Genomic DNA, 26905 nt, shown 5'->3' with positions numbered 1-26905 from the left:
GTTTAAATGGGTTCATTTGGCCAAGGAAAGGGCTGGTCTGCTGGCTTAGGCAACTTTCCGAACTTCGTAGGTTCAGTCGGCTGGGCATTATAGTTCGTTTTAGGGTTGGTTGCCCAAGCATGACCAAATATATAATTTTTCCCTCAAAGCATGGTCGGTCAGTTGAGGTTTTTAAAATGTAAATAGTTCGGTCAACTGGGCCTAGTTAAAAACTCTACTTTGGCCCTATTTTTGACCCTAAATGATTTAAACCTTTTTGTGTGATTTTAGCTGTTAAGAAAAAGGTTTTTCTTTTACTGTTTTGGGTGCCTTAAGGTCAATCTATAGTCATTCTCAGTACAAAAAATAAGGTTATTAGTGAAGGATCAAAACCGTCACTAATAATCACAAAACTGTCATTAATAGTATTAGTGACAATTTTACAAGTATTAGTGTTGGTTTTGAATTAGTTGCTATACTTACCGTTACTAATAACTATTAGTGACAAATTTTAAAAGCATCACTAATAATAGAGTATTAGTGACGGATTATGACTATCACTAAAACCCTAATACCGTCACTATAGATTTTACATTGGTTTGGCTCAAAATCGTCACTAATAGTAGAGTATTGGTGACGAATTTCAAAATTGTTACTAATAGTAGAGTATTAGTAAAGGTTTCAAAAATGTCACTAATAGTACAGTATTAGTAACAAAATTTAAAACCGTCACTAATAACATACTATTAGTGATGAATTTGAAACCTTCACTACTACTCTACTATTAATGACGCTTGTAAAATTCGTCACTACTACTGTACTATTAGTGATGGTTTTGAAACTTTCACTAATACATACAACAATTATTAGTGATGGTTTTAAAACCGTCACTAATAATTTAGAATAAATAATTTTTTTAAATCATTAATTCCTCTAAAAATTTGTAATTATATTTTCGCATACATAACATTAAACCATAAATACTAAAAAATTCATAAATTATTCAAAATCCTAATTCAAATTAAATTACAAATACAAATACATTATACAAATTCAATTAAAATACAAAAATTACCTTTGTTTAGCTAAGAAACAAAATTCAAATTCAAATACAAATACATTATATAAATTCAAATTGAAATATAGGAATTCTATCTATTCAGATAACAATAAAAATACAAAAAAAAAAAAAATTCAAAAGCTGCATCTGACTATAGTGCATGGCATCGTGCTGATGTTGTGCCAACCGCAATTTGTGCAAATCAAGATTTATATAAAAAAAAAATTGTATACGATTTTTGAACATATATGTATACGTACTATTAAGTATCAATGATCTTGATAGCAAGATAATTGAACATAGTTAAAAAAAAAAAATGATACAATTTTAAATAGTTAATTTTTATCAGTTTAGAAAAATTTTGACAGCATTTCCTCTGTAAATAGGACATTTTCCATAGAGATCTTCTCAATACCTGGTTGTTTACACTAAACATTTCATAATAATCTAACCAGTAATGAATTTTATGAGTGCACAAGACCTTCATATAATCAGAATTAAATAATGTAATGTGTTCATGCATCCCATAAACAATCTATATCAAAATATAGTTCCATGAAAAAATAGAATGTGATGTTTACATGACTTCCTTAAGACTTAAAAACAACTATAATAATCAAACAATGCAAATGAGTCTATGATTGATATAATTTTCACTTAGCATATGTAAAAGTAAATTTAGAGATGAAGTTCAAAATTCATTTGAACTTCACTCATCCTTTCAAAATTGTTTTAGCATTTAGCACACTATAATCATTCTCACAAATATGGTATATGACTTTGATTATTTTTAGGAAAAATTTAACAAATTTTAGGTAGCATGTCGTCTGTAAATAGACCATTTCCCAAACCTACAAGTCACTTATACTTTCAAATTACAAGGCTATTGCATCATACAGATGCCTAGTGAAGACAACCTTAGGACTCAAAAATGAAGACAATGATATGCATGAAAGTTCATAGGATTACGTTTTCTAAAACTATAGAAGTTTAGAAAAATTTTGGCAGCATTTCCTCTGTAAAGAGGACACTTTCCATTGAGATATACTCCAAATTTGGTTGTTTACAATAAACAGTTCACAATAATCCAACGAGTAATGAATTTTATGAGTTCACAAGATCTTCATATTAGCATACAATGAAAAACACACACAGAATACAACTAAAGATGCTGCATAGCCTAACTGAGAGGAAGAATGTCCCTAAACAATGCTTAAACCAAACAGAAAACCAAATTTGAGAGTCAACGAAGGAAAGATAAGGGGAAAAAAACATAATACAGTGTCCAATAATCAACTCAAATGAAGCAGATTTAGAGGAGATCAATACTATGATACCATGTTGTAAAATTAGAGATGTAGAAGAGGAAAAAAAAAAGAAGATAAGAGAAAAAATAGGCATCAGTTTCTTGGAGCATACATACAACTCCAAGTTCACCCTCTTATATATTAATAATAATAAGACATGAAAAACTAGTCCATCTAATCCTAATGTATAAAGCTATCAACTAATGTACAGAAGAATTGTAATCATGTCTCTATAATCCTTGAAAATCAAAATAAAACCTCACCTAGTGTTGTATTTTCACTTTCAATCTATTGGCATAACATGAATAAAAAGTTCCATCCATTGGACTTTTCTAACTTGGTAAGAAAACAAACAACCAAAAACAATGGTTTCCGTCATTATAAGTCCATTTCTATGCATCATATCAAATAAAATAGGGCAGAACATCAGAAAATTCCTGTACATCCTCGAAATGACTGAGAGGAAACATGAACATGAAAAGCCATCCACATACAACGAAAAATATGAATATTAGATAAGCATTCAAGTTTTCAAGAACCAAAGACACCCTGAACTAGTTTCCAGCCAACATTTCCATTACTATCAAATAATATAGACCAAGTGTTGGACATAAGTGCATATATCTAGCATGCTAAAGAGTAAATGCTTCCAAAATAGCTCAATTTGTTAAAACTAGATCATACAAATGTGCAGCTCAATCCAACTGAACTCAACAACAACACATATTTTTTGGAAAATTTATAGAAGGAAAGAAGTCAACAAAAGAAATGCAATGACATTCTTTTGCTCATAAAAACTGAGGTCCATTTCTACTAGCGAAAAATTCAAAAATTTGTCCCCAAGTAAGATTATAGTTTGTCCCAAGTACAACCAAAATAAAAAACATGTCCACATAAGACACATGTATAAGTATATATAATCAGCATATTACACCAGTCCATATTTCATGACATTTTAAACAACTCATGTTTTAACTATTCATATAGCAAATACAACTTGAATGCGAGAAACGTGAATAAACCTAACCAACTTTTTGTAAAACAAAGACAAATATCAAACCAACACATTTCCATCTGCAGTAAGAACCAATATACTCCAATCCATTTGCAATATGCAATATCCACTCACGCATTCAAACACATATGGACATGAAAATTGATAGGGAAAAAAAAAAAAGTCTTACTGTTTTTATTTGTATAATCATAAGATATTTCAATTAGTATGAACAAAAACCAACACATTCATCATTCCCATACCAAATGTATAAATTGTACAATTCCAACCCACATCAAAGAGGAGATAAGTGAAACAAATAAATTGTACAATTCCAACATATGTACAAAACCCTAGCCTCTAATTCCACAAATAGCTTATTTCAAGCCTCAACCTCAGCCTCGGCTCTCGCCTTCGAGCACTCCAAATCCTTTATCTTATTCTTCAAATAAGCAACAACCTCCATCTTACCTTCATGAGAACTCCTCGATGGCCCCAACAATCGTCACTAATCCCTCCTTCCTCCTCTTTTCCCTATCGCTCGTTACTCTATTATCCTCTCAAAAATGAATGATCGTCTCTTTAGAGTCTTTGTACTTCTTCTTTAAGTCTTCTAATTGATCTTCAAGAAAGCATTTACTAAGCGCCAGTGCTTGATCAATGCTTCTATCTAAGTGCGATCTTCACTAGAAGATCACTCACGAATGGAGAGCAAAATGGAGAGCTAGCACTCAGTAAATGCTTGCTTGAAGATCAATTGGAATACATGAAGAAAAAGTACAAAGATGCTAAAGAGACGATCATTCGTTTGCGAGAGGATAACAGTGTAACTAGCGATAGGGAAAAGAGGAGGAAGGAGGTATTAATGGTAGTTGTTGGGGCCTTCGAGGAGTTCTTATGAAGGTGAGAAGGAGGTTTTTGCTTATCTAAAGAATAAGATGAAGCATTTGGAGTGAGCGAAGGCGAGAGCCGAGGGTGAGATTGAGGCTTGGAATAACCGGTTTGTGAAATTAGAGGCTAGGGTTTTGTATATGTGTTGACCTTATAGGTCACACCTGGTTTTAATTATGACAAATACTCATTGTATCTAATGGGTGTTTGAGGTTTTGTGTAAGAACTAAGATTGTTAAGATAAAGATGGGCACAAAGCAAGCAAATACTGAAGACCAATTTATATTCAGTATTGTAATATATCTCATTTAATTGGTTTGTAATAGTAAATAGGTATTTGGTTTATAATAATCTCACACACATCACATGCATATTAATACATAAGTTCTAACAAACCGTAAATGAAAAATGACCTTAGAAAGACCTTAGGGTTTTCCCTTCGGTCGACCTTCGATCGACCGACACCGAACTTTTTTGGTGTCTTCAAAATTCATCCCCAAGTGACCTTAGGACACTCATCTTTACACTTGTATGTATTAGGCACTTGAATAGGGTTTGTATATTTCGAAACGGGACCGAAATGCACACTTGGTGCACTTTCGGTCGACCGACCAAGGCAGTTTATTTTGCCCTGGTAAACCGAAACAGGCCTGGGTCAACAGTTGACCAAGGCCCTGGTCGACAGAACCATTATAGTTCCAAACCCCCCAGTCGACCGAAACCCTCTGTGGTCAACATATTGACCATCTGGTCGACTGAGCCAGTTTTGTTCTCCAACTACCTAGTCGACCGAGGGTCCTCGGGAGAAAGCCCAGCTGTCTGGTCGACCAAACCAGCCAGTTCAAAATGGCCTGGTCGATTGAACCTCAAAAAATTGAGAAATCGCCCTCTCTTTGTCGACCGAACCTTTAGTTCAAAACTCTCCTGATCGACCGAACCATATGAGACTTGGTCGACCGAAACATTTCTGGTCGACGGGACCTCTCGAGTTGCCTTGATTTTTACCGCGGTTAAATATTTTTTAAACAGGGTTAAAATGCTTTAAACATCATTAAACTTCCCTAATAATACCCAATAGGTCCCCAACGGTCATATTTTCTCCTATGCCTATATATATGAGATCATTTGAGAAAATTAGCATGGATTAGCTACTTTGATTAGGGAAGAATTCTCTGAAAATCCAAAAACATGTAGTACTCATTTTTTAGCCTCATTCACTCGTGCTTACTTTCTGTTAGTGCCTACATCATTTGTAAGTGGATTGAGTGTTTGTTTCCATAGGTTTGCTTTCCTTGTCTTGCTTAGTTGATACGATTTTATTGAGAGCAAAACCTAAGTACTCTTAGGGGACTTCGTTAATAAGTATCTCCTAAGAAGACTTTCATTTGATCTTCTGAGATTGTATATTCATTGCAATATCTTGAGAAGATCATATAGTATTTTGGTTGCAAAATCCTTTCATAATCACTTTCAAATATCTATTGAGCTCTATACTGAAAAATATATTTGAAAAGATATTTGTCCGTGTGATAGTGATCTTTGGTGCAATATTCACTCACTCACATATTACTTGCTGAATACAAAGATTTCACATATTTTGCAAACCAAGCATACACTTCATTTGATACTTACATGCTTGAGACATCCTGCTGATTGAAAGACTTGAGACTTGACATCTTTGTGTGAACTTATTGGATGAATGTATTGTGAAACAAAGATTGCTTGTTTTACACTCTCACGTACGTATTACACTGATAGAAAATAGCTTATGAGAGTTGAACTATCTAAACCACACTGAGCTTACATATTATATCATTGGTGGTGTTTGTGATTGCGCGTATTTGGGTACATATTTGCTTTACACGAAAGCACACTGTACCATTTTAGTGTATTTCAAATACTGTTGTATTTCCAGGCATGGGCCTGAAGAGGGTGGCTAGCCCTGGAATAATCCCAGATTGGCTTAGACCCAGTGAGGAAAGCTAGGTGCGTCGTCCTGTTAAGGCGTGTAGGTTGAGGTCATCCCCGCTAATTGACTTGGTTAAGGTTAAGGTCAGCCTTGTGTTAATTTGACCTGGTTGTAAACGGTGGTGCTTCACCCTTAAGTGAGCCTTTAGTGGAATCCTTTGGCTTGCGAGCTAGAGACGGGGACGTAGGCACAGTTGGCCGAACCCCGATAACATATCGTGTGTTTGTGTATATTGTCGCACTTTATATTTACCGCACGTGTATGTTATTATGTGAATGAAGCACTTGATTTAAGTTTTCGCATATGATATTTATCAGTGTATTTGGAACTGGATAGAATGACCTTAGGTTGTAAAACTCAGTTGACATCTAGTTCTACATAGGAGAAAAGTTTAAAATTCCAATTCATCCCCCCTCTTGGGAATACACCAATTCTAACAATATGTGGCGACTAGCGAGTTGGTAAGATACGCCTTGGCATTGATATTGAGCAAAACATTTGTAAGATACTGGTCGTTAACTCAAGTAGGAGCAATGCATTGAGTGACAATTCCAAAATCAACAAGATTATTTCGCTTCTAAGGACCTTAAACATTAAATAGATTCATTAGCACCAAACAAAAATTAACTTTATAAATACAAAACAAACTAACCACAACCATAAATAACTGCATAATGTTATAACAAAAAATTTGAGGGTGAATGCTAACCCCTTCAATATAGAGTACAAAATAATTGGCTTGATAAAAATAACCAATTATTATTTCCTATACAATTCAACTTAATGCTCTTTCAAACTTATACAAATTCATCATTCATATGTAGGACTCAACAGAACTTGACATCAAATTTAGTAAACAATGTTTATAAACTTTCATATAAGTGGTACAAAAAAAAAAGAAGATATAAATAAGCTTTGAAACACTATGATCTATTTAACTTCTAATGAGAGGAAGAGCCACTTGCATCGTATGATTGAGATTGGCACATCATTTGTTCAACCTGAGCTTTCCTGTTCATCATGGCTTCCAATCGGGCTTCAACATTGGATACCTTCTCTTTCAATTGCTGGTTCTCCATTTCCACCATATGCACCTGGTGAAACATCTCCTCTGCCTGAGACTCGGCATCCTAACACACTTGTTCAATCTCAGCACGAGACGCCTCACTATAGAAGATGATGTTGTTGGGGTGATGTATCCACTCCCTAGACCTTTCACGTAGCCCCCTCCTCATTGCCCAAGCACTTGAGTGGAGATCTTGTAATTCGTCATTGTCTGACTGCCCTCTGAAACAGGTGCATCCCTTAGCTCGAGCATCTTCGACTATTTTCAGCCATGAAAATGATAAAAATGAATAAATAAGAATACAACTTCAATGTTTTGAATAAAATAATGAACTAAATAATATATTTGACTTACATGTATCCGCTATGCACTCTGGAACCACTCTCTCGATTGCCTTTGGTGTGTTCTCTAATAAAGATAAGGGATCGACTCCTCTGCGCTAGTCTCATGATCACACTACATTATCACATAAAATAACATCAACATTAATTTGGCTGTGTAAACATAAATAACACTTATCAATTAATGGTCAGATAATTTTATAGCAATAACCATTCGATGATTGACGAATAACCTCGACCCACTGCAATGCGTCGTAGGGAGTTTGCTGTGGTTCGCTACATTTTTTCATATATAGTCTACAAAAAAAAAGAAGAAGATGTAATGACTGTTTATTAGCCACATCAATATAAAAAAGTAGTTATTATAATGCAAACACGTCACTTGATAGTGTGGGTAATGGAAATTGTGACACACGACCTCCCAATCCTCTCAGGATATCCTATTGTATTTGCTCGCTTCTACCTGATCTCCCATTGCCCTAGAATGTTCGTGCATTTTGGCACGATAGGTTTTAAATTTGTTACACAGCTGCACGTCCACTACCCTTTTTACATGGTCTGCATGGAGAATGTCCATATTGAACTCTTCCTGCATATGAAATATGGTTAGAATGTTAGATAGTTGTTCGGCTAGTATATTAAAAGTGAAAAAAAAAAGGTTTGGGATTACTTACCAAGATCTGTCTGTACAAAACCATGCGTTGAGCCTCAATAACCTACAGCCAGCTAAAGGCGGTGACTAGAGCATATTGTCGGCATATAATGTCAAGCTCCCATGTCCAAGGTGGGCACCAATTGCCCTGCAGGGCCGTGAAGCCTAGAGGAATGTCTATACAGATCCGCTACCCCGCCCTCTTCAGGTGCTTCTTTAGGGCCATGTTCTTCGCAACACCACGGCCTGACCTTGTTGTCTGTGATGTAGAGGTTGATGCTAAAAGAAGAGTTAAAGAACAAAATTTTAATCATCTGCGTGTACAACCATCAATAGTTTTATTCTAAATAAATTAATCGTAACCTTACCGACGCTGCTCATCATGATGGGCAACTCACCTTGAGTTTGATCCCCACCTGAAGTATCCATGTCTGGTTGAGGTCCCAAGGGCTCAAATGGTAATGGTGCCACATGAGTACTGACATGCTCCGCTAGTCACGAGAACATCGAATCAGTCTTATGTGACGATGTCGTCGAGAGCATGGACTGAAGTCAGCCACGATGACCTCCTGGTGTCGTGTCTGCAAAATATTACACAAGTAAATATAAGAAGATTGGATATTAGATGGATGCATAATAAATATATTTTTAGTTATTTAAACATGTCAGATACATGGTGACAACATAACATGCTTACCACCCTATACATCCTCAATATCAGTATCATCCTCACTCTCTCTCTCTCTCACTCTCTCTCTCTCTCTCTCTTTCTCTCTCTCTCTCTCTCTCTCTCTCTCTCTCTCCCTCTCTCTCCCTTTCTCTCTCTCTCTAATCTTGATGGTTAAACTAGCATAATACCTTAAAAAAATTATACTAAAAAAATTGATGATATTGAATACCTCAATATCATCTACTAAGAGTTAACGGATGATTTAAAAGGCAAGAAAACATCTCAAAAGGTGTAGACCATTCTTAATTATGTGCAGTACTAAAATTAAATGATCAATGCTTTAATTGACTTTATGAATTGGAAAAGAAGCTAAGTTAAACACGATGCCTAATGGACGTACCAAAATAAATATGGACCAAAATCAACATATCTATTCCAAATGTATGTTGACCACAAGGCGCTGCCAAACCCCTTTAACCAATGCAAAAACAACTTGGCCTCACAACTAGGAACTTTGTTGGATTACAACTTCCCATTCCTTCCCAAGAGGAATTTTTTATTCCCAATGTAAAGCTTTAAATACCCATCACTTCTCTTGGCCAATACACACCAACCGAACCTACACAAACATTCCATCTCCTCCATTTCCTCAGCCTCACAAAAACTCAAAAAACTTTCAATAGTGAATATGGTTGCATCTCTCATCCAATGGAAAAAGAAAAGGAAAATAGGGAGAAAATTTACTTTCTATTATTTTTTTAGACAAAATAGTACTAAAAATGAGAAGTTGTTCTAATATAATTAAAAATTAAAAAAATTAAAATGAGGTAGAAGAGGAATCAAAACCTTGTGATAATCATTAGACACTGAAATTGACAGCAAGAGGTTGTGACGACAATGATGAGGGGCCATGACGGCGAAGATGACGGCGACGGGCGAGGGGCTCTATGAAATGGCAACGGGTGAGGGGCTACCATGAACAACGATGGCGAGGGGTTGGGGCTGCAACGGAGAGAGGAGGATCAAAAGGGGAGGAGGGAAACAGATCAGGGAAAAGAATGAGGGAAAGAATGAGGAGATTAGGAGGGGAGGAGCAGGAAACGAATAGGAAAAGGAAAGGAATTAGGGAGATTGGGGGAAACCCAAGCAGCACGAGTAAATATATTTATGGGGAATCTAAACTGTCACTAATACCGTATTATTAGTGATGAATCTCCACAACCGTCAGTAATAGTGCTAACTAAATTATTTTTACATTTTTTAAATAAAAAAAATTATTAGTGACGAATTTAAATCGTCACTAATACGACATTATTAGTTACAAATCTCCCCAACCATCACTAATAGTGTTACCTCTTTTTTTTTAAAAAAAAAATTTAATAAAAAAACTATTACTGACGAATTTAAACCGTCACTAATACCATATTATTTGTGACGAATCTCCCCAACCGTCACTAATAGTGTTAACTATATTTTTTTTTTTTACATTTTTGTTTAATAAAAAACATATTAGTGACAAATCTAAACTGTTACTAATACCCTATTATTAGTGACAAATCTCCCAAACCATCACTAATAGTGTTACCTTTTTTTTTAATATTTTTTTTAATAAAAAACTATTAGTGACGTATCTAAACCACCACTAATACCATATTATTAGTGACGAATCTCCCCAACAATCACTAATAGTGTTAACTATTTTATTTTTATTTATTAATAAATACTATTAGTGACGCTTACTTGATCTTCACTAATACTTGACTTTCAGTGACAGATTGAATTCATCACGAATAGTCTAGAATCATTGCTAATATTTTCCCAGGATAATTTTTGCGTGAAAAATGTTTTCTCGTGATAGTTTGAGCAGGAAAACCGGGTTTTGGTGATGAAAGTATTAGTGACGGTTATGAAATCGTCACTAATACCCTCTTTTAGTGACGAAATTTAATTCACCACTAATACTTTTGTCACTAAAAAATTATTTTTTTGTAGTGTTTGAGCATACAGTCATATCATGCATGAAAATGCATTATTACAAACCAAATATAAAAATTTAGTGCAATACAAATTAAAAAAAAAAATGCCTTTGTCTTTTGCTCTTTAGTCTTCATGAAATATGCTAGAATGATGATAAGCTTGAAGTTCCTCCTGACTTCACCTTCCCCTTATGTGTGTGTTTGAATTAAAGACCTATTCACATATTAAATACACACATAAGATACAAGTGTTTTTTTCAACAGGGATCAGACTCAAAATATTAAAACTATTCTACAATCAGTGAGCTCGGGTGACCAGAATTTTGGGTCAGTCACCCAAACAAGTCTGCTATTGATAAAAGCCTAAACATTGTTGGTTTGGGCGACTAAACTAATAGTTCAATCCACCGAATAAGTTCAGGCGACCAAACCTCAGGTTCAGTTACCTGAAGAGCTCCTGCCTATTTGAAATTCATGTTTTTAACTGGTTTGGGCGACTCAACTTCCAGTTTAGTCAACCGAAGTGCGTGATTTAAGTTAGGAATAAAGTGGTTTCTTTTCATTTTTAGAATATATTGTTTCCAAATTTTGGGCAAACGGTCAAATTTCAAAACCTTTATTTAAGGGCAACCCTAATCGTGTTAGAAGAACCTAATCGCACAAAGTACTCATTGATTTCAACCTTCAATCATTGTTGTGCATCGTTCTTCACTAGAGAAACTCTTTTCTTGTTTTTGCTCTTGATTTTTCATATATTTCAATCAAGAAAACCTAGAAATCTCTTGATCTTCATAGCATCTTATCGTTGAGAGCATATTAGTGATTTTAATCTGTACAAATCTGCTCTTTTAAGAGTTTCATCTTGTATGAAAATCTACAACGATAACTTGTTTATAAACGATTGATTTGGGGATAGAATTGGCCAAGCAAGAGGGTGTTATTTCTTGAGAGGTGTCTCTACCTACTGAAAAGAAAGAGGTGCTCCACCTACTGAAAGGAAATAGGTAACTCCACCTATTAAATGGAGAGAGTTAAGGAAATCCTCACAGGAGGTTGCTTAAGGCAAGGACGTAGGCACATTGTCGAACCTTGTAAAAAAACTTGGTGTTCTTCTTTCCCTTAATCTCTTTACTTTCTTGCACCTTTATATTGATATTCATCTGCTGTGATTGATATATTGTGATTTGGGAATGATATGAATGCTTACTTTGATTGGCGAATGTATTGAATGATTTAAATATTTACTATAATAAAACATTGCTGCATTTGCAAATTCAAAATTAATTTATTAATTGGCTAAGATAATGTTATATTGACCGATTAATTGTTCAAACAAAAGATTAATATTTGTATGCTTAAATATCTTGTTATCTATATTAATCTGTTGGGAATATAATAAGCCTTGTGGTTTGATTTTATATTTACGATTGCTCATATGTATAGTTGTTTGCTGATTAGATTTTCATGTTTATTGAAATAGTTAGAGCACGTGGTAAATAAGCATTAAAATTAATCAAGTTACCGCACGTAGAAATTTTAAAACACCCAATTCACCCCCCCCCCCTCTCTTGGGATCACACCATCACTTTCAAAGGGCTCAGTTGCATATAAGAGAATGAAATGTTATTAAAACAGGGAACCAGATTAAATTCAAGAAAATAAAATAATTTTAACAAAAAAAAACCCTGGGTAAATATGAAATAAAAAAATTGTTATCAAATAGGGATCCAATTGAATTTAGGAAAATGAAATAAAAAATGTTATCAAAAGGGACCTAGATGAATGAAATAAAAAAGTTATTACAAAGGGCTGAATTGTATTTCATGTATTAAATAAAATAAAATAACCCTTAATAAAAAGAAGTCCGATTAAAATTAGGTATCTATAGTGATGTGACGAATATTCATGCATATACACATAAGATACACATATCCATGCATGCATATATGTGAATTCATATAAATTCATGCATGCACAACACGTATGCATCGAGTTTTTTCCCAGTTTAATATTAATTTATAACAATATATTAAGTAATACCCTGTTCAAGAAAATTATTCCCAGAATGACGCTCACATAATCTTGCTCCTTGGTCCAATGAGATTTGAACAATAAGGGTGGTCAATAATTGACACATGGCAGGCAAATCTCGCTAGTTGGTGCAGCAAGTTTTCTGCAAATCCTCAAATCTCGCTACTTCATGTAGTGAGATTTGCACCTTCCCACTAGAAACATCTCTCTAGTTGGAAGTGGATGGAGTTGCAAAACTGGGTTGCCTCCCTCCTTGTCTTCTCTAGCAGAGAGGATGATGACCATGTTCATGTCGAAGTTTGTCTCACTGACATCGGAATTGTGCATCTTGTTCCCATTTATCACCGCTGGAGCAAGATGCTCGTCGAGGAGGCTATGCTAAAAATTCACCATTGCTGGCTTTTTTTGTTTAAAAAGTCTAGTGAGTTTTTCACCCAAAAAAAGAGAAAAACATAGTAGAGCACTCCATAGTATTCCCTCTTCTTTCTTCATCTTGGGCAAATACAACGGTGCTTGAGGTGACAGAGACGAAGCAAACAACGACATTTCAGAGAATAGAAAGTTAAGGATTTGTTCTTCAAAAATAGAGTCATGTTGTTCAAATCAAATACAAAGAGTTCACGGAGGTTCATTGCAATGGCTATGATGCAGCAATGTTGGCAACGGCTCCAAAGATCTACGCCAACTAACTTCGCTCCTATCTAGTTTTTCAGCAAACAAACGGAGACTAAACCAAGTTTAGTTCAAGTTATGTGCTACTGCATTGCTTTCCTGTGGTCCATCCTCAGAGACTAAACCAAGTTTACTTCCTAGTGTAAGCAATGACTGATGAATGCGTGTGTTTCCCTATACCTAGCTCTTCGTATGTTGTTGCATCCAAGGCATTATTATACACAAATCCATTGGAGTTCATCTTTCTTTATAAATACACACATACATGCAGAGAGGAGGGAGAAATTAATTGTGTGTAGAAAAAAAAAAAAGAAGGAAAAGGGGAGTCAATTACAAGAAGAGGAGGAGCAGAGAAAGTGAGAGATGTGATGGTAGAAGATGTGAAAGTGAGAGATGTGAGAGGTTTGGTTTTTATAGGGTGGGTGGGGGCCTGGAGTTAAAGTACATTGAATGCATATATGCAGAGAGAGAGAGATAGACAGATAGATAGATAGATAGATAGAGAGAGAGAGAGAGAGAGAGAGAGAGAGAGAGAATTAAAGTGCGACATAGCTAGAGATGGAGAACCAGCTGACCACCCATAGCTAGAAACAACTACATGCATACATACATGGAATAATATGCAATTCAGGTCGGAGGGGGGAAGAAAGGATTGGAGATGGGATAAAAGGAGATGTTCTACAGGATGACTACTCCAGCAACCCAATTTTGGTGATTTTAGGTTATTGGGAGACCTCCGTCTACGTCGTTCTCCACAAAGACACCATCCATGATTTCTATGATTTCCCCTAATCTCCATGACGACGACTCCGCCAAATTCGCCGATGTGGGAAACATCAACTCTGGCAGTGTTCTGCAGCTCTTTCTCAACCATATTCCCATCAATTCCATCACCAGCATATGAAACCCATCTGGTATCCTCCTCTTCAACCCACGGCGGCGAAGACGAGGGCATGCCTGTCAGCTGGTTCAAGGAGAGATTGGTGGCCCTTGAGCCCATGGAACGAAGCTTAAAGTATGTGTAGAGACCCAAAAATTGAAATTAATGAAAGTAATAAAATAAAAGAAATGAAAGAGAAGGGAAAAGGAAAAGGGGGTATCAGCAAGGACTCGTCCACAAACCCAAGATCTTCGTCGACGAATGTCCCTATAAATTTCATCGATGAAGTACATGTGTCTCATCAACGAGAAGATACTGAGAGTAATGAAAATTAAGAGAATTTCAGGTTCGTCAATGAACCAACCTCCTAATCGACGAAGTGCCTTCATGGGTTCATCGACGAATTACTTGAACTCGTCGACAAACGCTGGCCTATAAATATGTAAACCCTCATTTTCAGCATGATTTTCTCTCTCCTCTCTCTCTCTCTAAACCTATGATTTTCCTTCTCCCTCTTCAATTTTGGCTTTGATATAGCCCGAATTAATGATTAGGAACCGCCACAAGGTTCGTGGGGAGATTCTCTACAACTTAGCCAAAGTATATTTTCAATTTGGAGTTCCGGGGCACCATCCTAAAATCAGGGTAAGTAAGTTATTTTAGGGTTTAATGGGCTATTTGGAGTATTAGAAACCTAGGAAGTGTTAAATAAGAATTATTGTGGGATATGAGTTAATTAATTTGGGAAAAAATTTATTTTAAAGGTTTTGAGTTTCGAATGCCGCGAGTGTAGGATTTAGGCTTTTAATGGACCACTCAAGAAGTCAAGTAAGGGGAATAAATTATAACAATATTTTAGAAATTATGGGTTGAATAAATATGTGGAATGGTGATATGATATTTTCACTATATATATATATATATATATATATTGATATGAATAAGAGATGGAATTGTGTGGCATATAAGTAATACTGAATTGTGATGTTTTGGAATATGAAATGTGATTATAGAAATGCTTTCTATGACAAGTGGGAAAATGTGAGAATATGATATGTTTCATTGAGAAATGTGGAAATTTGCGAAATGAGATATATAGTGTTATGAGAATGGAATGGGAATTGAAAAGATGGGAAAGAAATAGAAAATGAGGAGAATATTGAAATGTGACATATACCATTATGAGATGAGATATGAATATCAAAATGTGAATACGAGAAATGTGAACGTTGAAATGTGAATACTGGGATATGAATATGAAAATGTGAATATGGGAATGTGAATGTTGAAATGTGAATACTGGAATATAAACATGAAAATGTAAATATTGTAATGTGGAAGTTGAAATGTAAATACTAGAAATGTGAAAATTGCAATGAGAATTCTGCAATGTGAGTACTGAAATGTGAATACTGGAAATGTGAATTTTGTAATGTGAATATTGAAATGTGAATATTGGAAATGCGAATATTGCAATGAGAATACTACAATGTGAATACTAAAATGAGAATATGAAAATGTGAATATTGCAATGTGAATGCTACAATATGAATACTGCAATGTGAATGATGAAATGTGGAAATGAGAACCTTGATGGACGATTATTGATATTGAGCACGGTACCGTTGCTAGTGAGGTGTTAGTGCAACCACACGGTCTCATAGGGAGTGTAGTGTTGACAGTCGATTAAGCCACTGAGAAGGGTAGTTCCCCCCCCCCCAAGCTAGTTCTAACCAGGGTTATGGTAGGCCAATCGTACTACAAACGCATGGATGGATTTCTTATTTTGATCTAACCGGGTAAGCCAACCGCAGTTAGATCTATCCTTCAAGCCACACAACCTCAACCATGGGGGGAAGCATGGCTTGGAGAATATCCTCAGGGTAGCTATGAGTTACAAACACTGATGTATTGGTTACCAAGGACACTTATGTGCTAGGTGATGAAATGAATTTGAAAGTGAAAAGAAAGAGCATGAGTTTAATAACATAAATAAATAAGGCGAAGTAAAAATCTCCGCTTGAGAGCTTATTGAGTAAGGTGCGTGCCCTGATAACTATCAGTTATAGTCGTACTCAAGTTAATTGAATAAGGTTACAAACGATATTAGAGCATAGGGGAGCTACATGTATGGGCGTGTAATCTCCCCTATCCTCGGGAACTTTCATTGATAAACATGGGTTGCATGTGAATGAGTTGAAAAATGGAATAAAAACTTTTAAAAGCTTGTGTTTTATATCTATATGATTATGAGTTTGAATGGTATATTTTCTCAGGTTGTATTATCACTGAAATGGATATATATTATGATATAATAAAACTCATATTGGCACACATTGTAAATAATTTATTCCATCTTACTGAGATGTGTCTCACCTAAATATCTAAATATTTCAGGAAACCGAGAAATACCAGGTAATAGAGCTCCGAGATAGAGGGGAGCTAGTACCCTGATTAGACAGGGTGAGTTTTTTGAGCTAGGGATGGATGATTCCCTATATATATATATATATATATTAATGTTTAGTACTCTGGTTATTTGTATTCGAAATGGTTATAAATATTGAGTTCCGCTATTAGGATTTCTTATATGACTATTTACCCAGCACCCACTTCAGGTCGGGTTATGTTTAAATGGTATCAGAGATTTTGATGTGGCTGGTGTTTGATTAATATTTATTATTGATTTAAGAAAAAGACATGAAAATCAGGGCATCACAGTTTGGTATCAGAACCTAGGTTTCTAGGTTATGCAAACTTTAGTAAGCAGCGGAATACAATACTAGAGTATAGGGATGGATTGTGAGGAGAATAAGAGATGGGTATATTGAGATATGAGTCAGTTATTCTTAGAGGATGATATTGGAATTTAGGGTTTTATCTTGCGACTTGGAGGTAGGAGTTCCGTGGTTGTTTCTATGTTTTTCCTAGGGTGACGATTTCAGGAAAACCATAGTAAACTATGGTCGGTTCTTGTTTCCGAGTGGTGGTACTGAATCTTAAATTGGGATTGAGGATATTGGAGATGGATGATTGTATATGAATATTTTATATGTTTAGATTATTGAGTATATTAATGATGTTGAGATGATAAAGTTCCAAAACTATTTTGTATTATTTTCAGGATGGATCCAGGGAGTAGTAGTGCACATGCTGGAGGTGATGATGCAAGGTCTTCCAGTATGGGTGGCAGAGACCCCGATGCAATACTATGTAGTGTCACCTAGCAAGTGATGGCAGAGATGGCTAGGAGCTCAAGGGAGTGGAGCTGCACGATTGAGCATTTCATGTGTATAAGACCCTCGTCGTTCTTTGGAGGAGCTGACCCACTCGTGGCTGAGAACTGGGTCCAAGATATAGAGGATGTGTTGGCAGTTCTCCCATGTACAGATAAGAAGAAAGTGATGTTTGCGACATTAAAGTTGAAATAGGAAGCTAAATGCTGGTGGAGATCAGTGAGACTATTGGAGGAACAAAGACCTGACCTTGTAACGGTGATGTGGAGCCACTTTAGGGAGATATTTTTCAAAAGATACTTCCCCGTTACTATTAGAAGTGCAAAAGTAGAGTAGTTTTTACACTTGATGCAGGGACAGATGACGGTACAGCAGTATGCAGCCATATTTGTTGAGTTGTCCCGATTGCCCCATATTTGGTGTCGGATGAGGAAAAAAGGCGAGGAAGTTCAAGGAGGCTCTGAGATAGAGTTTTTTTGAGCAAGTTATAGACTTTCAGGCCTAGAATTTTGTAGAGGTGGTGGATAGAGCTGCAGTAGTTGAGAGTGGCCTACAAAGAGGCACTACAGCTCAGAGCTAGGGAAAGAGGTCCGTGCCTCCAGATTTTCAAGCAGGGTTCAGCCGAGAGCCTTGAAGGAGGTAGGATTACAGAGGATGATGCAGACAGGAAGTGGGAGATCGAGCAATTTAGGATAGAAAAATGCCCCCTCCTTGTCCCATATGCTACAAAAGACACCCAGGAGATTGTCGGGTTAGGAGGACTATTTGTTATCGATGTCATCAGCCAGGGGATATGGCAAGGGACTGCCGAGCACCATCAATTATTGCTCCTGTTATTAGACCATACAGAAAAGGTCATCAGGCACATCAAGGTGGACAACCGAGGAATACCGCCCTAGCACGAGTTTATGCGCTAACACCGGGGGATGCTGAGGCGGCAGGAGATGTCATGGCAGGTACTATTTTAATACTATCATATAAAGCTACCGCTTTGTTTTATTCAAAGGTGACTCATTCTTTTATCTCCTGGGAATTTGTTAAGTTGTGTGGGTTAGAAACTCAGCAATTGGACATTAGTTTGTTAGTGGCTACGCCGACAGGGGCTGTAGGGATATGTAAGAAGGTACTCAAGAACTATCCGGTCTTTATTTAAGGGAGGTCCTTATCAGCTAACCTGGTAGTGTTTGATATGCATGGGTTTGAAGTGATTCCGAGGATGGGCTGGCTAACTGCCCACTATGCTAGTATTGACTACAATTAGAGAGAGGTAGTGTTCAGACCAAGAGGATAGGAGTACAGATTTGTGGGGTCATGTGTGCGCACCCCACCACAATTGTTATCCGCCATTCAGGCAAGGAGGTTGTTGTTAGAGGATTTCCAGGGATATTTGGCTTATGCAAAGGAAATATCAGAAGGGGAGTTGAGGTTATAGGATATCCCGGTAGTGAGGGATTTTCCTAATGTTTTCCCCGAGGATTTACCGAGACTACCTCCTGATCGAGAGGTAGAGTTTACTATTGATCTAGTTCCGGGGACAGCGCTGATTTCTAAAGCGTCGAACAGAATGGCACCGGCAAAATTAAAAGAATTGAAAGAACAGTTGCAGGAACTGTTAGATAAGGGTTTATTCTGCATGTTGCCCTGGGGAGCACTGGTATGGGTCGACAAGAATGTGCATCGACTACAAGGAAATAAATAGAGTGACTATCAAGAATAAGTACTCGTTTCCCCGCATCAATGATTTATTTGATCAGCTACATGGGACATAGATTTTCTTGAAGATAAATCTACGGTAGGGGTACCATCAGGTATAGGTTAGAGCAGAGGATGTTCTAAAGACGACATTCAAGACTCGGTATGGCCACTACAAATTTTTGGTTATGCCGTTTGGACTGACAAATGCTCTTGCATCAGGTATTCCACTAGTATTTGGATCAGTTTTTAGTGGTGTTTATTAATGACATACTAGTGTATTCAAAGAGCCCAGAGGAGTACAAGGAACATCTAAGGATAGTGCTTCAAGTGTTAAGAGAAAGAAGATTGTATGCAAAATTCCAGAAGTGCATGTTCTGGCTGGAGGAAGTTACTTTCCTTGGACACGTGGTATCCAAGGGTGGTATTTCAGTAGATCTGAGTAAGATTGAGTCGGTAGTAGACTGGGTACAACTGAAAAATGTGCAGGAAATTAGAAGTCTCCTGGGATTGGCTGGGTACTACCGTAGATTTGTTGAGGGTTTGTCTAAATTATCGGGTCCTTTCACAAGATTGACCATAAAAGGTGTGAAATTCGAGTGGATCGATGAATGTGAATGGAGCTTCCAGGAGCTAAAGTAGCGGCTCATCACTGCTCCTGTATTGATGATTCTTTTATGAGAAGAGGGTTTCATAATTTACAGTGATGCGTCACATAGAGGGCTTGAATGTGTTCTAATGTAGCAATGGAGAGTGGTAGCATATGTCTCCCAAAAGTTGAAAGAATATGAGAAGAATTACCCTACCCATGATTTGGAGTTAGTAGTAGTAGTTTATGCGCTGAAAATTTGGAGACACTATCTATATAAGGGTAGGTATGAGATTTCCACTTATCATAAGAGTCCGGAGTACTTCTTCATGTAGAAAGAATTAAACATGAGGCAGAGGAGATGGCTGTAGTTGATAAAAGATTACGACTACGTCATCAGTTACCGCCCGAGAAAAGCTAATGTGGTGGCTGATGCTTTAAGCCAAAAATTAGTAGGTTCATCAGTATCTATAATGATGATGCAGCATCCGGTTCATATGGATTTAGAAAGGCTCGGGGTGGAACTCATAGAGAGCGATCATCAGGCATTTATTGCCAACATGGTATTGCAGTTGACCCTACAGGAAAGAATTAAGGCAGCTCGAAGGAGTGATGCAGAGTTAGTAGAGCTACAGATAAAGTACAGGATGGTTAGGAGGCAAATTTCAGTATTTCAGATGATGGGGCCTTGAGGTTCCGTACCAGACTGTGTGTACCTGCCTACCTTGAGATTAAGAAAGTTATTCTAGAGGAAGCACACTGATCCTTATATACTATACACCCTCATAGCACTAAAATGTATAGGGATCTCTGGGAGTCTTTTTGGTGGAGTAGTATGAAAAGAGAGATTGTGGAGTTTGTTGTGCAATGTTTGACATGCCAGTAGGTAAAAGCTAAGCATCAGAGACCGGTAGGATCATTACATCCACTTTATGTTCTTGAGTGGAAATAGGAACATATAGTGATGGATTTTGTTACAAGATTACCGCTGGCACTATATGGACAGGATGTCATTTAGGTAGTGGTAGATCGACTTATGAAGACTAACCATTTCTTGCCTATCATAGTCAACTACTCCTTGAGCAGACTGGCAGATTTATACATTCAGGAGATAGTTAGATTCCATGGGGTGCTAGTGTCCATAGTATCGAACTGAGACCCACGGTTTATATCTTAGTTTTGGAGGAGTTTGCATAAGGCCATGGGTTCTCAGTTGTCGTTCAGTACAACACTTGATCCTCAAACAGATGGGTAGATGGAGAGGATGATACGTATATTAGAGGATATGCTATGAGCTTGTGTGTTGGACTTCGGAGGCAGCTGGATACAATTCATGCAACTGGTCAAGTTTGCTTATAATAATAGCTACCAGACCATCATTAGGATGGCACCATGTGAGGCGTTATATGATAGAAGGTTCCAATCCCCATTATATTAGGATGAGATTGGGAAAAGATTGATATTGGAGCCAGAACTAATACAACAGACTCAAGATAAAGTCAAACTAATTAGAGACAAGATCAGAACAACACAAAGTCAGTAGAAGAGTTATGTAGATACTCGCCGACAGGAGTTAGAGTTTGACGCAAGGGATCATGTTTTTCTGAAAGTGGCACCAATGAAAGGAGTTATGAGATTTGGGAGGAAGGGTAAACGAAGCCTTATGCATATTGGACCATTCGAGATTCTTGAAAGAGTGGGTCCAGTAGCCTATAGGTTGGTGTTACCACCGATTTTGACTAGAACCCACGACATATTTCACATTTCCATGTTGAGGAAATGCATCCCAGATCCCTCCCATGTGATTAGTTATGAGGCACTAGAGCTTGATGATGCTTTATCTTATGAAGAGATGCCAGTGCAGATTTTAGATTAGAAGGAAGAAGAACTGCGTACAAAGAGGATTCCACTGGTAAAAGTGTTATGGTGTAGTCATACAGTAGAGGAAGCTTCCTAGGAATTGGAGGAATAGATGCACCAAAAATATCCACATCTCTTCAATGGAGTTTAGTGTTGTTCCAATCAGAGTAAAAGTAACGGTATGTATTCAGTACTACATTTGATTCTCAGTTCTTTTCTTTTAATAAATAAACAAATTTATTTCAAACTAGTTGTGATGGTTTGTAATATTCTTCTCAATTAGTCCATTAGTAGTGACGGTTCAGATGCTTCATCACTACTAGTTCTTTTCTTTTAATAAATAAAACAAATTTATTTTAAACTAGTAGTGACAGTTTGTCATATTCATCACTATTAGTCGATTAGTAGTGACGGTTCGGATGCTTCGTCACTACTAGTTCTTTTCTTTTAATAAATAAAATAAATTTATTTTGAACTAGTAGTGATGGTTTGAAATATTTGTCACTATTAGTCTATTAGTAGTGACGGTTTGGAAGTTTCGTCACTACTAGTTCTTTTATTTTAAAAAAAATTAATTCATTTCACACTAGTAGTTACAATTTTGGGATTTGTCACTACTAGTTCTTTTATTTACCAGGTTCGCCTCAATCTTCCTCATTCCCCTCCTTTCCCTTATCTCTTTCCCACCTCCTCTCCTGATCCACCCCAACGGAATCTCCTCTCTCCATCAAAGCATCGTCGCCATTCGTCGCAACCCAAGGGCCCATCACCATTCACAGACCGTCATAGCCCAAGGGCCCGTCACTGTTCATTCATTGACCATCACAGCTGAGGGCCCATCGCCGTTCATTCATAGAACCCATCGCCATCACAGCCCCTCGCATTTGCCGTCACCAAGGTGGTTAGTATTTTTTCTCCATATTTTTATTTCATTTTATTTTCATTGCTAGTATTAATTAGATGCTTGTTTGGCTTTTATTTGGTGTTCATAAAAAACTATTTTTGAGCCAAAAAAAAAAAATGCAAATCACCATTGATGAATGTTAAAGGAAAACAATGATACAAAAATGACATTAAATAAAATCTCAATAGTCAAATCACACTAAATTAGGGTGAGAGATTGTTGTTCTATTCTCTTTTTAGATTGAATCATAGTAGAGGATTGCTCTTCATAATTTTTTAATTTGCTTAGTTTGAATTAAGTTATGAAATTATTTTATTTCGAGATCAAAGAATTTAATCTCATCTTTCGAACAAATGCTAGGTAATTAATGCAATTTTTTTATGGAAATTGATGGTTTTTATTTGGTGGAAATTAATTATGGGAAAATAATGCTTTATCGGCATCATTTATTATCATATTTTATTGTGACATTTTTCACTTATTAATATGTTAACGTGCATCGAATTAATATGAAAACAAACTGGGAAATTAAGTTCATCATGTTTGAATATGAAATTAATGTAAGAACTAAGATGGCTGGGTGTGCTCTTTGCTTCATTAAAAAAAAAAACAGAAAAGTGAGAAAAAAAAAGGTAATCTTAGACTATCAAAGCAACAAGAATGATCATCTTGGATTACTCTTATTTTGACATATAAAATCACATACTACCTAAAAACCTATGAAAACACACACTCTTCTAATTAATATTAAACACCAAATTACAACCTTTTTTCAGTGAGTAGATTAACCCACCTACCCAAATAAACAATATGGAGAACACTCTGATCGAACAACCCAAAATAATGAATTTAATCAAAGAAGGAATAGCAAGATGTTAAATCCTCCAGGAGGCATTTAGGAACTGCTGAAGCTAGTGGCAATGTGGATGACAATTATACGAATGATTGCCAGTAGAAGTATCAATGTCAAACACATCCACTTCCCAACGATATAATCCCCTCAACATAACTTATAGAGATTTTACACATCGCCTTATGTAATCCCCTCAACATAACTTTTCAAATTTATATTTTGGAATTCGTAAGCCTTGATCAAGCAAACAGTTGACCTTTTGAGTCCGATCTCTAGTTTTGATGCTGACGAAACACAAGGATCTTATGTGTGCATCTAACTTGTGGACATATTTACAATATAGCACACACATGATAGAAGATTGATGGATGCCTGAGGGACACAACGATCATACCGTATGGCGTATTCCATGATCTAAGGAGCAAAGGAAGAACAAGAAGAAAGATACTTATGTTAAATGTAAATGCGTTTGTTTTTTGTATTTTGGTCCGTAATAATGCATGACATACATGATGTGTATGATAAGATCAACATGACCGTAGATTGACCATAGGGAACCAAATGATCGTAAGGCACCCTTCGGTCGACTGACGCCGGATTTTTGGGGTTAACTCTCAAAGACTTTAGACTAACCATAGGTCCTAAATTATTGAATTAAAAAGCCCCCTATAACTTAGAAGTATCAATTATGTGAACAAAGGTGTCTTTAAAAGAGAGTTAGGAATTGAATGTACAAAGTTACTATGTTCGGTTGACCGAACCCTAACACACAGAGACACTTTGGTCAACCGAACCTTCCGAGGGTAAAAATTTTGACCATTTGGTCGATTGTCTTTAAAATGTACATCAACGCCCTGGTTGACTGAACTAGCACATGGGGAAGTCCTAATGCCCTAGTCGACCAAACTTGAAGTTGAAAAATGGCCTACTCGACCAAACATCCAAATTGGGTCAACTGAACTTAGCCTGGTCGACCAAACCTCGGAGGTTCCAAAATCGTCTCAAGTCTGGTCGACCAGCACTTCAATTCAAAAACACCTTGGTTTACCGAGCTGAGTAACTTGGTCAACCAAACCTCTCAGGTTGCTCGAATTTAACCAAGGTTAAAACATGGTCATTTTTTATTAACCTTTCTTAAACTTTCTCAAAAATTCCTAATATGTCCCTAATGGTAAGAAATCCTCCAAATTCTATATATACCTGGTCCATTACTCTTTCCTTAACAAGAAGATTAAAGAGAAAATTCTCCCAAAATTATATTTTCTTCATTCAATTTTATACTCTCTTTTTTCATTCATTTGAAAAATTCTTTGTTAAAAGAGAGCATTCATATTTTGGGCATTTGTTATTGAAGGCATCCACTCTCTCTTTGATTTTAATTTCGAAAAATTCTTTTGAGAGTGGTTTTATTGTTTCTCCCACATATTTTCATTTGATAAATATCTTTGGGAGTAAACTTTCTATGCGTGTGAATCTTGCACATCTATTGCAAGATTTCAAAGCTCATATTGTTTTATTGGAAAATCCTATTTGAGCTTGAATCCTAGATCTCCTGCACTTTATTATTAAATATATTTTGGAGATTTCATGTAAAGTTTTCTTTACATCTTTGAAGAGCACATATTTCATATTTCATTTTTATCAAAGATCATATATATTGTTTTTGAGAAAAATCATTTGAAAGCAAAAATCCTAGGTTCTCCTAAACTTTATTTGAAAAATAATTTTTCGGAGAAAATTATTTTTTTAGGCGTTAAATCTTTGAAGTGCTTTATTATATACACCCAACTCAAAGAGTGCTTACTTTATTTTGAGAAAATCACATACTTACTCGAGCTTATATTTCACATCATGTGTGAGTGTATTTGAGTTTCATATTGTACACATCAACTTATATTAGAAGCATTTATTTGTACACATTTGATTATCTATTGTACTCCCTACATATGGTCGGAAGAGGAGGACTAGCCCTATGAAGAGTCCCGGACTGGTTTAGACTTGGTTAAGAGAACTAGGTGCACCATCCTGGTAAGGTGTTGTAAACGGTGTCGCTCCATTCGTAAAGTGAGCAACTAGTGGATTCGTATTGCTTGTTAGCTTGAGGCGGAGACGTAGGCAGTATTGGCCGAACCCCCGATAACATATCTTGTGTTTGCTCATAAATTCCTGCACTTTAATTCCTTGCACATGTATGCTCATATTTAATTATTTATGAATGTGTGCATGATTTAAATGTTGTGAATGATTGGGAAATACTTAGACAGACCCTAGGTTGTGCATTACTGCTACTGGTTAATTTGTTCTAAAGGAAAAATTTTTAAAATACCCAGTTCACCCCCCTTCAGAATACACCAATTCCAACACAAACATAAACAAATCACGTTCCTTCAAACAAAAAAATTAAATGAAATTTGAATATGCCTTCTTAAGTACTAGGACTTCTTCATTAATTTACCCAACATCTGGTTCACGGAATGTCTATTCCTAGTAGTAGAGTGGTTATAATAGGTTAGTTACAATTAGTTATACAAAAAAGTTACTTTGATACCATAAAGAAAATAAAAATGTAAAACTTTTTATGAATTCATAATAAGGAATAGAGAACGAATAACTAATCTCAAATTTCACCATTTGAATGTATATCCCTTTCTTATTAGTATATTGTTTACTATATAAGTGTTGTGTTAAAACTTTCTGCTCTTACTGAAATTATATTGCATCTTTTGTGAAATACTGGATTGAGTTGCCATACTGGTTGTGAATATGCTTTCTACATGGCCGATGCAGATTTGTGTATTGCATGCTGGTAGTGAATCTAGGTTCTCCCATGCTCTTATATATAAACTCTTTTTCAGGTAAAATTTTGTTGGTAATGTTTACTTTACAGTCGGCATGCTTCCCAAATTTTGTTAAAATTTTTTCCAAAATATGAGATAATTGATGTTGAAGTATATAATTGTATAAGCACCAAATGAGATGAGTAATGTTCTTGGAACCACAAATAGCTATTACTTGTTGGAAATTAAGCTCAAAAGAGGAAACTATGTCCATAATTTTGGAAAATTGCCCATTTAGTGTTATAAGAAATGATGCGATATAAGAAATGCAACCTCATTTAGGGTTATTTTGAGAAACAGACATTGCAAAATTTAAATGGTAAAGATGTATCTGAGCAAATGTTTGTGTATGAGACGAGCTAAACAAGTTGTAGTTTTGTTCTTTTGTTGCAGGTTCTTATATTTAATGACAATAATTTATTTTAAAATTAATTGCAATAAATCTT

The sequence above is a fragment of the Malania oleifera genome, chromosome 5, assembly GCF_029873635.1.
Source record: "Malania oleifera isolate guangnan ecotype guangnan chromosome 5, ASM2987363v1, whole genome shotgun sequence".
In the NCBI taxonomy this organism is placed as follows: Eukaryota; Viridiplantae; Streptophyta; class Magnoliopsida; order Santalales; family Ximeniaceae; genus Malania; species Malania oleifera.
This window is presented reverse-complemented; position numbering follows the sequence as displayed.